The sequence below is a fragment of the Petaurus breviceps genome, unplaced genomic scaffold, assembly GCF_028583685.1.
Source record: "Petaurus breviceps papuanus isolate PSGF00001 unplaced genomic scaffold, PetGlider_PUasm1.0 551, whole genome shotgun sequence".
Lineage (NCBI taxonomy): Eukaryota > Metazoa > Chordata > Mammalia > Diprotodontia > Petauridae > Petaurus > Petaurus breviceps.
In genome coordinates this window covers 8,637,923-8,654,494 of record NW_027186372.1, presented here as the reverse complement: position 1 = coordinate 8,654,494, position 16,572 = coordinate 8,637,923, and positions in this window count along the sequence as shown.

Genomic DNA, 16,572 nt, shown 5'->3' with positions numbered 1-16,572 from the left:
CTCTCTGTCTCTCTCTCTGTCTCTCTCTCTCTCTCTCTCTCTCACTAACCTTTCCTCCATCCTGGGATTGTTTTCTGGTTTTGTTTTTGGCTGGGTGGTTGTTTTTTCCTCCCTTCATCTCACGTGTTCAGTGAGATCCCACTATATCAGAATTTATGATATTAGGGCCAGGGGCTACAAATTAAAAGTGTAAAAACACAGGGGCCAAAAAAAAAACCCCAACACACACACATGCACAGAGGCAATGCCTAAACTACTTAGGAGAAGGAAATCTGGCACCTGGGTCACTCAGGTTGTTGCTTTAGGCAGGGTTCTAGGATGGAGGGGGGGCTGGGAGAGAGGACTAAGAGATACCCACTTCTGTGTCAGGATGAAGTAGACTGGAGACAGAGGTGATGGGGTTTCAGAAGATTGAGACCAAATTAATGAAATTACAGGCATGGAGAAAGCTGCTGCTAGCTTCTTGTGAAGGTGGGGGACTGTTTTATTTTTATTTTTTGCATCCTTACACCTAGCACAGTGCCTGACAGAGCAAACAATAAATTCTTGACTGAAGAAATGCTGAAGATACTATACTTCCTAGGGATGCCTTGGACAGTAAAGCTAACTAATATAAGAACAAAGGCAATTCCTCTTCCCACAGCCCTTTCCAAAAATACTTCCCCATCTCCAACACTCACACAAAATGCTAGAGAGGTTCCCACCCACCTTAAGTACTGATGGGGCTTATTGTGAGTGACATAGGCAATACTGAGACTACCATTCTGCCCAAGAACCATCTAGCCCTACCCCACTCCCCAGGCAATTACCTGAAGAAAAACATTGATCCTGAGAAGATTCACCCCAAGGCCAAGGACAACAGGGCCATTCAAAAAGACCTATCTTCAGTGCTAGTCAATATCCATCTAATCATGGCCTATTAAAGAATATACCTCCTTGAGATGAACCATAACTAAAAATTTAGTCCTGGGAAAAATTCACTCATGCTGGGGGCAATAGACAGGGGCACCACAGTGTTTAAAATATGCAGGGGTAAAGAAGATGGTGAGGCAGGAGATAAAATTATTGAGGAAACTATAAAGGATCTAAAGGTCCATTGATATTAGTAGCTAGGATTTGGTCAGAATAGCGTGATTTTAAAGTCAGAAAAGTGGTTGCTGAGCTATGCTGGCAGAAGAAAGATCTGAAAACAGCACTGGGGTCCTATGCCCTCAGGGAGGGTGGGGGGAAGGGGAAGCTCCTCCTCCTGGCCTTGTGGGTCTAGGAGAGGAAGGTAAAAAGTTGTTAATCTTGGAGATGACGTCAAAATCTACTGATGGTTTGGGTAAATTACCGTTGATGGAAGAAAATTGAAAAAAAATGGATAAAGCCAAGGACCTGGAGTCAGGAAGACCTGAGTTCAAATCCAGCCTCAGACTCCTACTAACTGTTTAGCCCTGAGAAAGTCATTTAGCATCTTTCTGCCTCAGTTTCCCCATTTGTAAAACGGGGATAATAATAGCATCTACTTCCCAGGATTGTTGTGAGGATCAAACACTCTATAGACCTTGAGGTGCTATATCAATGCTAGCTATTATTACACTATTATTCTTCCAGAGGGCACCTTGGAAAGAGAGAACAAAGGAGGTTGGAGCTCTGGGAGGATAGAGCTTTCAGTATCAACATCAGCTTTTAAAATTCATCAGTAAGAACAGTCCAGTTGGAAAATCTAGCAGCTGCCATCAGTCACTGGCTGGTACCTTGTCAGTCCAAGGTGTACCCGGTGGCCCGATTCCCAGGATCCCCAGCATATCAGGTTCAGTCTGTCCTACAGGGAAAACAGAAGAGGAATAAATGTTAAGGTCATGGTACCATGGAATTCTGCTCAGAGACTTTTCAAACACTTTAGAAAATACCCATTCAACTCCAAAACTCCAAACAATTAGCATGCTAATTACATTATTTATCAAATGAACTAATATTTATTTGAGTAGGTGGCATGTAAGCCACTAGGTTTAGCAAGTTGGAGACTATAGAGAAGAATAAAACCTATCTTATGCCTTCAAGTAGCTTATAATTTAGTTTAAGAAAAAAGGTATATCAGGGCGGCCAGGTAGCACAGTGAGTAAGAGCACCGCCTCCAGTGTCGGGACGACCTGGGGATCAAATCCAGGCTCAGACACTTAGCACCACACCCAGAAATAACTGGCCATGTAACCTTGAGCAAGTTACTTAACCCCGATTGCTTTAAAAAATAAAAAAATAAAAAAGGTATATCTCGTCAAAACTTCAAAAGATCAGTGATTCTATCACATGGGTGGAGCCTCTGGCCACACAGATTACAATTCCTCTCCTCCTTGATTTGCTACGGTCAAAACGATATGCCAATCCACAATGACCTTTCCACATTTAACTAAGGTGCTCCCCCCGGACTTATTCAAACACGGGCTATCATTGGTCTATACTCAAAGCCTTTCCAGCTTGGTAGACTCTGGTAGAGTCTGCGACCCACTAATACAACCTAGGTTTACTCCTATACCACAGTGTAGGGGTTTGTAGTAAAGTTGATTATATAAAAGTATGTTAAGAAATTTAAGTAATAAGAAGTTATCAGGTCATATGGGAGAAGAGCGATGTACACCATTCGGACTAGACTAATTTCTCCCCATATAAGATACTGATCCTTTAATATATGGATATTTATTTGCTAAAAGGGGCAGAAAAAGGATATTTGCGGGACAAATATAGAAAAAATGCGGCTTAAAGACAAATATTGTTTTGAAGATCAGAAAAAATATAGGCCCTCATATAGAAGTACCTGAGTTTAAGCAGCTTAAAAGCAAAAGTACTACCTGGTGTTAGAGATAGCTATGGGGCATTATTTCTGAGAAGCTAATTTGATTGTGACTAGATGGCAGCCAGATGTCAGGAGCAGAGTGTTGGAGTCAGAAAGACATGGGTTCAAATCTAGCCTCATACACTTAGCTGTGCGACCATGGGAAAATCACTTAACCTTAGTTTCTTCATCTATGAAATGGGAACAATAATACCATCTACTTCCATGGATTGTTGTGAGAGTCAAATGAGATATAAGTGCTTTTCAAAACTTAAAGTGCTGTATAAATGTCAACTATTGCTGTTGTTCAGAACTTTGGAGTTTATTGCTCAAAAACTCTGAATCATAGGTTTTAGGACTGTGGAAAAAAATGTATTCATGATTTGTATTCTATATGGCAGAAATGTGGATTTAGGGGTCTCTCAACCTAAGACAGAGGCAGGTCACTACACATGAAGAGGCCTTGATTTGGGGCAGCAGAGTGAAGAGAAGCCTCAGCTTGAGAAGCCACTTGAGAAGTTGATGACAGAAGCTAGTAAGAGATGATGCTTATAGAAGACAAAACAGAAAAGCTAATAGATAAGCCAGAAGAAAAGTTTGAGGAAGGTCAAACACATCAGCAGAGCTGATAGATGCTGAATTGGCAGCTGAGACCAGCTGACTAGAGACAGGCAAGCTGTGCAGTTTTTGCAGGGAGCTGATCTGATTGGAGGAAAACTTTGATGCTGGTAGCTGACCAGGGAATCAGCATCCTATATCCTATGTCCTGTGCTAGTGAGCTGGATGGGAAAAGGCTGACTTGGCCTCTAGTGCCATCTACAACTTGAGAGGGAGGAAATCCCTCAGATGTTTGCTTCAGTTACCCTTTACAGTTTTCTCTGACTCTAGAGGAAAGAAACCCTCAAAATCTATAGAAAGTGGACCTGAATAGTTTTGCAGATCACAAGATTAAATGGAACTGCTCCCTTCCAGTCAGATCAACTACTCAAATCAATTATAGGCTGGTTCTCTTGAATCAGCTGTCATTAGTTATGCTTATCTCCTGGTCAGCTTCTCAGCTCTGTCTTCTATGCTCTAACCATTCCAAAATTAGAACTGACTGAGATTCTGGAAAGCATGAATGGTTGCAGGACCCAATCAAATAACCTTATCCCCGGGTATAATCTGGTATCTCTATATCCAGACAAAGTGTGGGATAGTGAAGATTCACCCTAGACTTGGAGTCAGAAGACCTAATTCTAATCTTAACTCTAGCACTCTTTCTATATGATCCTGGGGAAGTCTCTAGGCCCCATTTTCCTTATCTATAAAAGTAGGGAGTTGGACTAGATGGTCTCTAAGGTTCTTTCTATATCCAAAATCTTTTCATGTATGAGACCATGGAGCAAGCAAAAAAAAAATTATCCTTTCCTCTCTAATATCAACTCCAAATTCACATTCAACATTTAGTGGCTTCCAATTTGCTTAAATACAAGTGATTAATTTCATTTATTTAGTAGTAATAGATAATTTACCAATGTTATATACATATATCTGCATATATGTGCTATTTTGTATTGTTCCTTATTGTTATCTAATTCTTAATTGGTCAACTAAGTTATTATCTTCTTATGAGAGGGGGTAGTATCATGCCTAGAGTCAATGTCATGTAGTTTGGTACGGTGTGGTATAGTGTGGTGTGGCTTAGTACAGTAGAAAGATTGCTAGACCACGCATCAGAATAATCCTATTCAAAGATTGGTTCTATCATTTGTTTGCTGTGTAACCCTTGACAATTTACAATTTCTCTGAGGCTCAATTTACTCATTTATAAAATAAAGGTAGCCAGAGTAGACAGAGAGACAGTGGATTCAAATCTAGCCTCTTACATATGCTGTGTATACATACATGCAGAGGGAGCTGATCTGATTGGAGGAAAGTTTTGATGCTGGGAGCTGCTTTGATCTTGGACAAGTACCTTATCCTTTCAGTGTCCTCAGGCAATTCTCTAAGATTGTAAAATGCAGAGCAAGTCAAGCCAACAAGCAGCTATTGATCTGCATTGGTGCAGGGAGTTTCTAAATAGGCAGTTTTTTTATACAAGTAAAATTCAAGGTCCAAACCCTCCTTAACTCATCCTAGAAAAAAATTAGTCATTTTTTATTATATTTCTGTGCTCTCTACAATGGGGAGCTCAGGAGACTAAGTACATAGCAACCATTCCGTAATCTATTGATTATAGCTTTCATTAAGTGATATACAAATATGAGTATTATTATTATTATTGTATATCCTTTAAACATTCATCTCTTTTCATGTCACTCTTTCTAATTAATTGCCTATATATTAATCAGCCTGGTGTTATGGAGAGAACACTGTTCTCTGCCACCTAAAAGATACTTCACTCCATGAGTCACAGTTTCCTTAACTGCAAAATGGGGTGCCTGCCCTACCTACTTCATAGGACTGTTTTGTGTCATCCACAGTCCAGAGCTTTCCCTCCACCACAGGGAGCCCCAATTCCTAACTCAAGGAGACCTAAGTTCAGTCTTGGGAGAGACTGACTCCAAAAGAGAACAGGTAATGCTTTTTTTTCCCTTGTAATCTCTGATTCATCTAGTTCTCCCCCTCTTCACCCCAGAGTAAAACTCCAAAGAAATATTTCCTGCTAGGAAACTAGTCTCTGGACTGCTCAATGACTTTGGACCGCTTGAGTTCACAAAGTATCCTCAAAGCCAAAAACATCTATTTTAGAATTACTGTCTAGTCATCTGTACTAAGAGAAAGAAATACAAAGCAGGAACAGCAAGGGGAAGCTTTGGTGGCACAATGAATAGAGCACTGGCCCTGGAATCAGGAGGACCTGAGTTCAAATGTGGCCTCAGACACTTGATACTTACTAGCTGTGTGACCTTGGGCAAGTCATATAACCTCAAATGCATCACCTCTCCCTTCAAAAAACATTTTTTTTAATGGAAGCTACAGATTTGAGAACTATCTCTGGGATCACCTAGACCAGTCCATGTTCTCACTATCATGTTAATGTAGCTTGCATAGCTGCTAGGTGGTGTAATGGATAGAGCACTGAAGCTGGAGTCAGGAAAACTTATCTTCCTGAGTTCAAATCTGGCCGCAGATACTTACTAACTATGTGGCCCTGGGCAAGTCACTTAGCTCTTTTGGCTTCAATTTCCTCACCTGTAAAATGGACTATAGAGGGAAATGGTAAACCACTCCAGTATCTCTGCCAAGGAAACCCCATATGGGGTCACCAAGAGTTGGACATGACTGAAACTAATGAACAATATAGCAGCTATTGAGAACAATGTTTGGGAGAGTGAGGAAAATTCCCTCTCTCCCTCCACTAGAAGACTAAGGAAGAGCTCAGAGAGTCATGACGAGCTTGGGAGAAGGAAAGAAAGAACTAAAGCAGGGGTTCTTTCTCCTTTTAAAGCCTGCTGAGAAGCTCTTTTTCAGCTCTGCCAATAATCATTGTCAAAACAACTGAAGTGATGGGGACTAAAGGGCCAGCCAGGACCTTCCGTTTGCATGGGACCCAGCAAACAGAACAATAGAAAATGCCCTGGTTCAGGCACTCCATTGGAAGTACACAGAAGGTCAGGGAAGTTTCCATGAACACCATCTTTGCAAAAGGATTAAGTGAAAAAAGGTATGTGTAAACTTTTCTAAATAGCAAAACGATTTTTAGATCACTTTATTTTAAGAAAGCTCCCCCCACATATTTTCTTAATTTGTAAAATGTTATATTTTTAGCATATTGGTTCATTCTATTTTGACAATGCATTTACTTCCCAATAGACACCCAGTAACCCCTAGTGCCATGTACTAAGTAATAAAACGATGACTTATTTGTAGGTCTTCCCTACTAGATAACATAAGTCCTTGAAAGCAGGATGGCAACGTTATTTATCTCTTTTATTTATCTCTTCAGCAACAAACCTAACACTGAATAGTTCAATAAATGATTTCTATTATTGAATTGAACCATTTATTTGTATATAAATGACCAAGAAGTCAGAATGGCTTGTATCATCTTGGGCCCCTTAGTTTAGGGATAGAATGGAATTGAAGATGGTTAGGTTTAGAAAGAAATCAGATTATAAATCAGTGATCATTTTAATAGGAGAGTCAGTACTCAGAATGAAGAGCTTGAACCCTACCTCACACGCTTACTAGCTACATGGCCTGATTGAGTCATTTAATTTCCCAGAGCTCCAGTTTCCTCATCTGCGAAATGGGGATAATAACACCTACCTTGCAGGTATTCCTGCTGTGACCACCATATGACATACAGCTTGGTCTTGATTAGTGCATCTTGATTAGAATTCACTGAAGTGGTCAAACGTGTTCACATTTAAAGTTTTATTTGTATAGAACATGGGCTTTGGTATCAGCCCAATGCAAATATGCAGTACAAACTCAAATAATGAGACCGCTTTGGGGATTCTTTATTTGCCCCAATGAGGGCCTGACTATAGTTTAAGTAAATCATTCTGTAAACTTTCAAGTGTTATATAAAGTAAGTTCTTCGTATGAATATAAGCTTAAAAGAGGACCCTTGTCACTGGGGGTCCTGCTACGTTTGTCATTTCACCACTGGTTGTTGTTAGAAGGGGTCTGAGCTGATGAAAACATCATGAGTTAACAAAGACTTCATAGTCTAAATACAACGCTATTTAACCACCAGCAGCACGGTTACCTAGAAAGAATATGGAACTCGGAATCCAAACCCCTGTGTTGGAAAGTCAACTGTGCTATTTGAGGCTGTGCTTCTCTGTACCTCAGTTTCCTCATCTGTAAAATGAAAACATTGTTTTATCTCTATTCATTGTGCCACCAAAGCTGCCCCTTGCTGTTCCTGCTTTGTATTTCTTTCTCTTAGTACAGATGACTAGACGGTAGAAAAATCACTCTCTAAGGATCCCTCCAGCTCCATATTCTATGGCTTATGCCTACCTGGACATTCTATTTGGGTGAAGTAAATGTTGGAATTGTGTTATGGGTATGCCTTGTTGGAGGCTGGCTTTCTTCTCTGTAACCTAAACCTCATAGTCCCAGGGCCATCAATTTGGAAGGACCTTTATAAAAACCAACCTGAATGAAGTCAGGTAACCTTTCCAGCCCAAATGGACAATGGGAATACCACAGGAAGCATTCTTCCTGCAGGCCAGGAAGGTTCATGTCAAGCCTTTATTTGGGATGGTGTCAAATTAAAATCTGTGTTTGGTTTGTCCCTTTCATCCATTAATTTGCTAAACAAAATTGTGAAATGCACTAAATTTAATTTGGCCCAAATCTCAGTGACACAAGAATAATTGAGGGTAGGGATGGATGGAGCCAAAATTGACATTTTTCCCCCAGGCCCCTAAAGATCTGCTGTTGTGACTGTCACCCCTAATGATGTGTATCCCGTGCCTGAGGCAAAGGAGAGGGAGGAAGACACCAGGAGAAGGGAGGATTTTAATCTACAATCTAGAGCTACACTCCTCTTCCCCCATTCCTGTCAATGAAGGCAAGGCAGACCTAACGGGGCTTCCTTTCAAGCATGTTTCTCTTTTCTAACAGCCCAAGGATCTTTCCATTAGCTCACTGCTTCTTAATTCATGATAGATCATAGATCATGTACTGTCAGAGGTAGAAAGGACCTTCAAGACCAACTAGGTTCAACTCTTTCATTTATAGATTAAGAAACCAAGACCCCAAGAGAACCAGCTTACTATTCTTAGGCTATATGCAAGTGCCAACAGACAGGTACATTGTCTCATCCACCCAGGCACGACCTCCATCAGCACAATCTCACGCCATCCATGGCGTCTCATCTTGCGTGATTCTTGTCCAATGTCTTTCCACAAATCCTTCAAAGAGAATCTACGGAACACACAGGAGACTTTCCCTTTGTCACTTAATATTTCGTTGATATTAACAAAATTGACATTTATATATTGCTTTAAAGTTTGCTAGATACTTCACAAACATCATTTTATTAGAGTTGCACAAAAGCTCTAGGTTATTACCCCCATTTTAAAGAGAAGGAAACTGAGGAGTTGTCATTTGCCCGTGGTTCCTTGGCTATTTGGTATCATTTGAACTCGGGTCTTCTTGATTCCGAACATAGCAGTCTATCCCCTATACCCTGTGAGTAAAACAGCAATACTCTGTATGTCTCTTAGTTATGCCATTGCTTTTAATTGATCAAGTGATCAATCAATCTCATTTTTAATCTGTATATAACCTTGATGACATCTTTAAAGCTATTTGGGATCATAGGAGGGGTAGTTATGTGGCACAGTGGATAGAATGTAGGGCCTGGAGTCAGGAAGACATGAGTTCAAATCTGGCCTCAGACACTTACTAGCCATGTGACGCTGAGCAAGTCACAACCCTGTTGGCCTCAGTTTCCTCATCTGTAAAATGAGATGGAGAAGAAAATGACAAACCACTCCAGTGTCTTTGCCAAGAAGACCCCAAATGGGATCACAAAGAGTAGGAAAGAGCTGAAACAATTGAACAGCAACAAGAAGGATCATAGAATCATTGAAATGGAAAGGATATTAGAAGTCATCTAACTCAACTTCCTTATTTTACAGATGAGGAAACTGAGGCCCAGAGGGTTTCCCAAAGTCACTGGGAAAATAAGTGTCAGGAAGCAGGATTCAAATGCAAATCCTGGGACTTCAAGCTCAATGATCTTTCCACTTAAATGAACTGCTTTTAGTATACAAACTACCATTGGTTATATACAGCAGCTTGCTTGTAACCACATTCATATATGGCTTGTCTCCATTTCTGCATTCAGATTCAGATATAGGGCCATATTTGAAAATAATACCTTCTGTCTGATTATTGTTTCTACTCTTAGCTCTATGACCTTGGGCCAGCCAACGAACCTCTCTGGTTTTCTCACCCACAAAACAAGAAGAGTAAACTAGATAATTTCTAAGATCCCTTTACAGGTGGAGCATTTTATGACCAAAATAAAGAAATAACTCAAATGTCCTATGGATAGAAAATTAGTAACATCATAGCGGACAGCCAGGTGGCACAGTGAATAGCATGCTGGGTTTGAAATTAGGAAGGCTTGAATTCCAACCCTATCTCTGCTGACTAGCTGTGTGACCCTGGACAAGCCACTTAATCCTGTCCACCTCGGTTTCCTCATCTGTAAAATGGGGATAATCATAGCACCTACCTCCCAGGGTTGCTATAAGGATCAAATGAGATAATATGTGAAAAGCACTTTGTAAAGCTTAAAGTACTGCATAAGTACTAACTTATTACTATTATTACCTTTCAAAGGATGCTGAGGGCATACATGCTGAATGTGTGAAAGATTCAAAGAGAAGGAATGAGTCCAGCTCAATATTCTCTCCATTTCCATAGTAAGGAGAAGAGGAAATCCTTCTTCTAGGATTTCTTCTTTTCCTTCAGCCTTAGACATTTTATTTTTCTCCTTTTTTCCTCCCGTCCTCTGTCTTGAACACTCCAATATCCTGCTTCCCCTACCTTCCATAAAGTTCCCCACGGCTCTAGTGATGGGTGCTGTATAAACACAAATACAGGGTGAGACGTGGCTCCACGTCATTCCCAAGACAGGTATAGCATCCTGGAAACATTTTTTTTTCTTCCCAAGCTGAACAAAGTTTAATTCATAATTTTACATTTTTCAAGCTGCCTAATACTGGTAAAAACAGAAAGCTTTCAGTAACCCTGATTCGGTAGCCAAGAATTAGCAAGGAAAACACTGTTTCCCATTTTCTAATTGATGCCTACGCCAAAGGGCCTCAGGTATGCAGAATCCTGAACAACTGTCTTTGGGGAGTTGAAGTCTCAGGAAACATATTCTCTCGGGCAACATGTGGTTTCCTGTAGTGGGTAGCTCTTTTGCAGCGTACTAGATGTTAACTTTCTTAATAAGAAAACATTTTTCAAATGAAAAATGACTTGTTAAACCACTTCTATGTCACTTTTTCAGTCACACATTAAAGTAAACAAATGTGAGAAGAAAAATGAAAAAGCTGCCCACTGCACCTGCAGAGTTTTACCAGCTCACATTACAAAGTCCTGTCTGAAGTGGTCCGAGAGCTGTTTCCATTACAAACAGCAAGTGTTCTTGAAAGTAATTCAAAGAGCCAAATTAGGCAGATTACATCAGGGTCTATTTCCCTGCAGCCTAAGTACTTTTGAAACACCTGCCTGACTTATTTCAGACATACACCAAGGGAAGCCGGGCCCTTTGTGGTTTCAAGAATTGTTGAAGTCTCAACAAAAACTGGTGTTTGGGTTCTACCAAAATTAAAACTTGGTGATGTGCCCATGCTGTAATTTAAGTTGATATCGACCTGCTTTCAGACCATTTTCTTCCATAGCTGGCCACAGCTGCTCAGAATGAGTATTTTCTCAAAACGAGTAAATTAGTGGGTAAGAGAGTTCATGGTCAGCAATCTCTGTCCCAACAAACAGATGTTGAAACATGTTTCCCTCTGCTTGGTAGAAAGGTAGGGATGACAGGTGCAGAATGTTGTGCAAACTTATCAGAAATGGTTCTTTTTGGTAGTTTTGCCAAATTGGTTTTTCTTTGTTACTAGGGAATGGTCTTTGAAGGAGGGAGGATAGGAAATTGCTTCTGTATTTAAAACAAGCATCAATAAAACTTTTTTCCCCCCCAAAAAAACCTTAAATCATCAAGAGATTAACTGAAAATTCTCTTTCCCAGGGTAAAATGTGTACATGTTGGGTGCCTGAGGCAAGGGTCTATCTGCTTATCTTACTGGCAAACAGAAATTGGAGCTTTTATCAGCTCAGCAGATAAAGCTCTGAAATCACTCCCATTAGATTTAACTCAGCCTCAAGCATCACTGACCAAATTGTCAGCAGAATCCCAACTGTAGAATTTTTATGACTAGTGATGATGTAAGGCAGAAAAAACACAGCTGGGCTTTCAGATCCTGCTTTAAGTTTATAAAACGGGCAGTTGGGAGAATTATCATTCCTCTTTCAAGCAAGAAGACTCGCTGTCATTCAATATCCTTCAGATAGATTTGAGCATTGTAATCTCTGCTGACCTCATAGGGTTACTTGAGTATCCATAGATGATGGATGCACGTAGAACCATGCAATAAATGTGAGCTCTGCTTGTATTAACTTCTTGGAGGTTCACTTAGCTTAAAAGGCTCTCTTGGTCTCCAATCTCTAATAGTAGACAGCTAAAGGAGGCTGGATCACCATGTCAACTGGCCATCATGTGGGCCACTCCATCAGTCAATAGAGACAGTTGGTCATTCTTCATTTATTCATTCCTTCATTCAGCCAGCCAGTCAGTCACTCCTTGCTTTCACTTCTCCAAGGCACCTCCAGACCAAATCTATGCTTGTGTCTGTAGCTCACTTTACAAAGTGCTATTTGGGAGTGATATCATCACACCATGCTATCCCTTGAGCTCCTCTTAAGTTGCTTCTTCATAACCTTTTCTGGCTACAAAACCACAGTAAAGATCGGGACATTCTCCCCAAACAGCTGCTACCTAGACTGTATTTACACAAGACCAACACAGACTTGTGAAAAGGGAAAAATTCAGTCTAAGGACCAGGTCTCTTGGGGTCTGTATTACTATCACACACACACACACCACATAAATCAGACTTGTGATTTCATTGATTTAAGGAATTCCCCAGCGAGGAAAACTCCCTCTACCAATGCAGGACAGCATCTGCTCTGCAGTTTAGAGAGTCAGCAATGACATTGAGAGGTTAAGTAATGCGCACGGTCAGTTAGTGTTAGGGGAAATTCCTGGTGTCAAACACACAACTTGGGGGCCAACGCAGCCCTTCTGAGTGCAGCCAAAATAGATTAAAATGTAATTGGAAAATACTGAATGAGATCAACAAAAATACAATAGAATGTATATAATATGGTTTTCTAAGTCAATATGCACCCATAGGGCTCCTTATGTAAGGTTTAATGACTCCATTTCTATTTGAGTTTGACACTACTGGGGGGAAAAACTTAAGCCTAGGTCTTCCTGACTCAGAACTTGAGTTCTATTATATCATACTGCCTCTCCATCATACTTGTGTGTATTGAGGTGTGTGTGTGTGTGTGTGTGTGTGTGTTTTGCATTTCCATGAGTTTTCAAGACCAACTATCTTAACTGAATGACCAACTTGGCTGATTTTGTTTTTCAACAAAAACGAGATCTGGTTGTGGCTATATCTATGTGATGCCAAAAAAAGAAGTTAACAATACATTCTATTCAATCATTTTGATTTGGGCCAGAGGAGGACAACAGTCAAACTACTTACTTGGACCTTAGACAAGTTATTAAATCTCTTTGAATCTCAGTTTCCTCATCTGTAAAATGAAAGATTAGACTAGCTGAATTCTCCGGTCCTTTTCAACTCTAAATCTAGAAGCCTTTGAGTTGTCTGGGTAAATTGACCAGTTTGGGGACTGATCTGGCTAGGTTTTGCTAAGCCATTCAATTCAGTGACAACATCCCCACTGACATACTCTTGAGTTTGTCAACCCAATAATTACTTTGGTACTGTGTAGATGTGTCCTCCATCTTCCTGAGTTTTAAGAGACTAGATCAAATTAAAGACTGGAGTTGCGCATTAACCTTATTATGTAATGAATCCCAGAACTTAATGTGTGCTTTCATCTTCTAGCTGGAAATAGTTATGTTCAAAGGCCCCTGAGTTGTATTATGTAAGAAGCATTAGCCCATGTATAATGAGGATGCCAGGGTAAAAATGTCATTTAAAACATTGCACAAGTTTTAAAATTAGTGCTCTACAAGTAAACTGTTATTTTTAAAGAGAAAAAAAAAATAGTGTATAAGCTTCATCGGGTTTCCATGTAAGCCAAGGAAGTGAGAACGAAGAAATCAGATTCTGTTGAGCATCCCAGTATACATGAGGTTTGGATCTGGAACTTTTCGGCCCTGTATCAGAAGTAGGTAGGGCTCTGCTCTTAGTAATGCTGACTAATAAGTTCTTATTCAATGTCAAAACAACCCCATGTGCCCCCCAAAAAATGTATTATAATTTGATGCATAGGTAATAGATTATACTAACAAAGACTAGGTGAATCAATTCAATTGATTTCACAAGAATACATTGATTATAATGTACCCAATAATGTAATTATTATCTCCATTATCATGGAGCCCAAGAAGTACAAACAGATGATAATTCTTTGAGCAGCTAAATATTCAACCTGGCTCCAAGCACTCCAATCATCCCAACCCTTCTCTTCTCTCCCATATTCTTCACACCAACTGTGAATTATGTAAATGGTTTGGCCAGAACCCATTTTTTTTCCCAAGTGCCATGTGGCATGATTGCTGGAGTTGGGACTAGGAGAGGGAAGGTAAGGGACCACCTAGTGCCCAAAATAGAGGGGGAGGACCAACAAAGGACATTTTCAAATACTGCTTTTTTAACAAATGTGCGTACATTTAACACCAGAAAATTCCCTTCTCCCTGGCACACATAGCCATTTATATTGCAATGAATCATGTGGCATGTGTCACAACACAGGCTCAAAGCCTTCTCCAGAGAGTAGAAAAGAGGCAACGTTCTCAAACACAACAAGGCATAATTTTAAACTTTTGTGTAGGGTGCATGACTATATTATTGCAGGCCTACTGCTTGGCAGTTTGCCGTCAGGCCTACACTGCCCACTAAGCTTGGAAGAAAAGTTGACTATCACGTCAGACTATTTGACTGAAGCACCTCAGAAACAATGACATTCACAAACAAATAAGAAGCCATCCACAGAAGAAAGGCATTCCAGAACCTTCAGAGGATGCCGTGAAAAACAATAAAAGGTCCAAGAAAAGACAATGGGAAGGGAAATTGTCCAGATTTTCTTATTTGATAAAAATCATTCCAGATTTTTGCCCGAAGAGGACACAAGAAGAGGTGGGCAACACAACTTGTGAACTTTGTTCTGATCTTCTAGACTCATGAATTACAAATAGGTGGGCAGGTCCGAATGGCATTTGGATGATGGAATCTGGCCACAGAAGTACTGTGGGTGTTCTCTGGTTCTTACACCCCTCTGTGGCTTACTAAACCTCATGTTCATACATGCATGTGAGTACTGACACCAGTCTTGATTGTAAGCTTCCTGAGGATAAAAAGCATTTTCCAGTATCTTGGAGCCTTGCTACACTGTGTATACAAAGTATGCATTTGCAGTAAATCAAACAGACCGACCTTGGACTTGAAAAAGAAAGAGCTGTCTTCTAGGAAAGTTGTATGTCAACAGATAAATTATAAGTTTAAAAGTGGTTTTTTTGGTTTTGTTGGGTTTGTTTTTGTTAAGGTTTCTGACTGCATTGACGGGGGTTTTGAAAACTGGTTTCCAGGTACACACTTAGCCTAGAATCTCTTGGATTTAATACTTTGGCCAAGTTTAAAGAACATTTCTCATCCTTTAGGTAAGTTCTGCTCTATGTCCTTGGAAACAACCCTTTTTAGAACTCGGTACTGTGTGTGTGTGTGTGTGTATCTGTGTGTGTGTGTGTGTGTGTGTGTGTATACAGTGACAGAAAAACCTAACCAATCTTTGCTCCATCTGAGATGATCCAACAAGCTCCCTGGCATCATTTTACATTCTTCCAGGTTTCAGTGGTGACAGAAATGCTACATTTGGCTGAACAGTGATGGTTCTTGAAAAGTGAAAATGAGGAGGGAAGAAACTAACCAGTCAATTTTGATGCTCAAAAAAAAAGAGAAAATTCTCATTCACTCTGAGTTGTAACTAGCTGATCTATTCTTATCCCAGTCTGGTTTGTGTTGCTTCATAGTTTATCATATAAATTTTGAACTTTCTGATGCCTTTTTGTTTTTTTATTTTTTTTAATCGACAAAAAATCTACTTTCTCTCCCTTCCCCAATGAAAAAGAAAAAAACAACAATATAAAATCCTCATTACAAACACATGTAACTGGAGGGGGGAAATAGGGGGCATAGAAGAGAGGGCAGACTGGGGGAAGGAGTAATCAATATGCTTGCTATCTTGGGATGGGAGGTAGGGGAGAGATGTGGAGAAAATTTGGAACTCAAAGTCTTGTGGAAATAAATGCTGAAAACTAAAAATAAATAAATACAAACATATATAACCAAGGAAAACAAATTCTCCCATTGGCCAAGTTCAAAAAGAAATGTGTCTTAATTTGCATTTTGAATCTTCAGGCATCTGGATGGTTGATCATTATCTTCATCAGTTATAATGTCTTTCAAAGTTATTTGTCTTCAAAATAATATTGCTATTGCATGAACTTTTCCTGGTTCTCCTCATTTCACTCTGCATCTGTTCGTATGAGTGTTCCCAGGTTTTTCTGAAACCATCCTCTTCATAATTTCTTATAGCACAATAGTATTCCATGACATTCATAGACCATAACTGGTTTAGACATTCCTCAGTAATGAACACCCCACCAACTTCTGCTTCCTTGCCATCACAAAAAGAGCTGCTATAGACATTTTTTTCATTCTTGCTGTTCAGTCACTTCAGTCATGTCTGGTCCTTCATAACTGCACTTAGGGTTTTCTTGGCAAAGGCAGTAGAGTGGTTTGCCATTTCCTTCTCCAACTCCTTTTCCAGGAAACTAAGACAAGCAGATTTGCCTATGGTTACACAGCTAGCAGGTAATCTGAGGTCAGATTTGAACTCAGGTAGATGAGTCTTCCTGATTGCAGGCCCGACATTCTGTCCACTGTGCTACCTAGCTGCCCTGTTCATAGGGATAC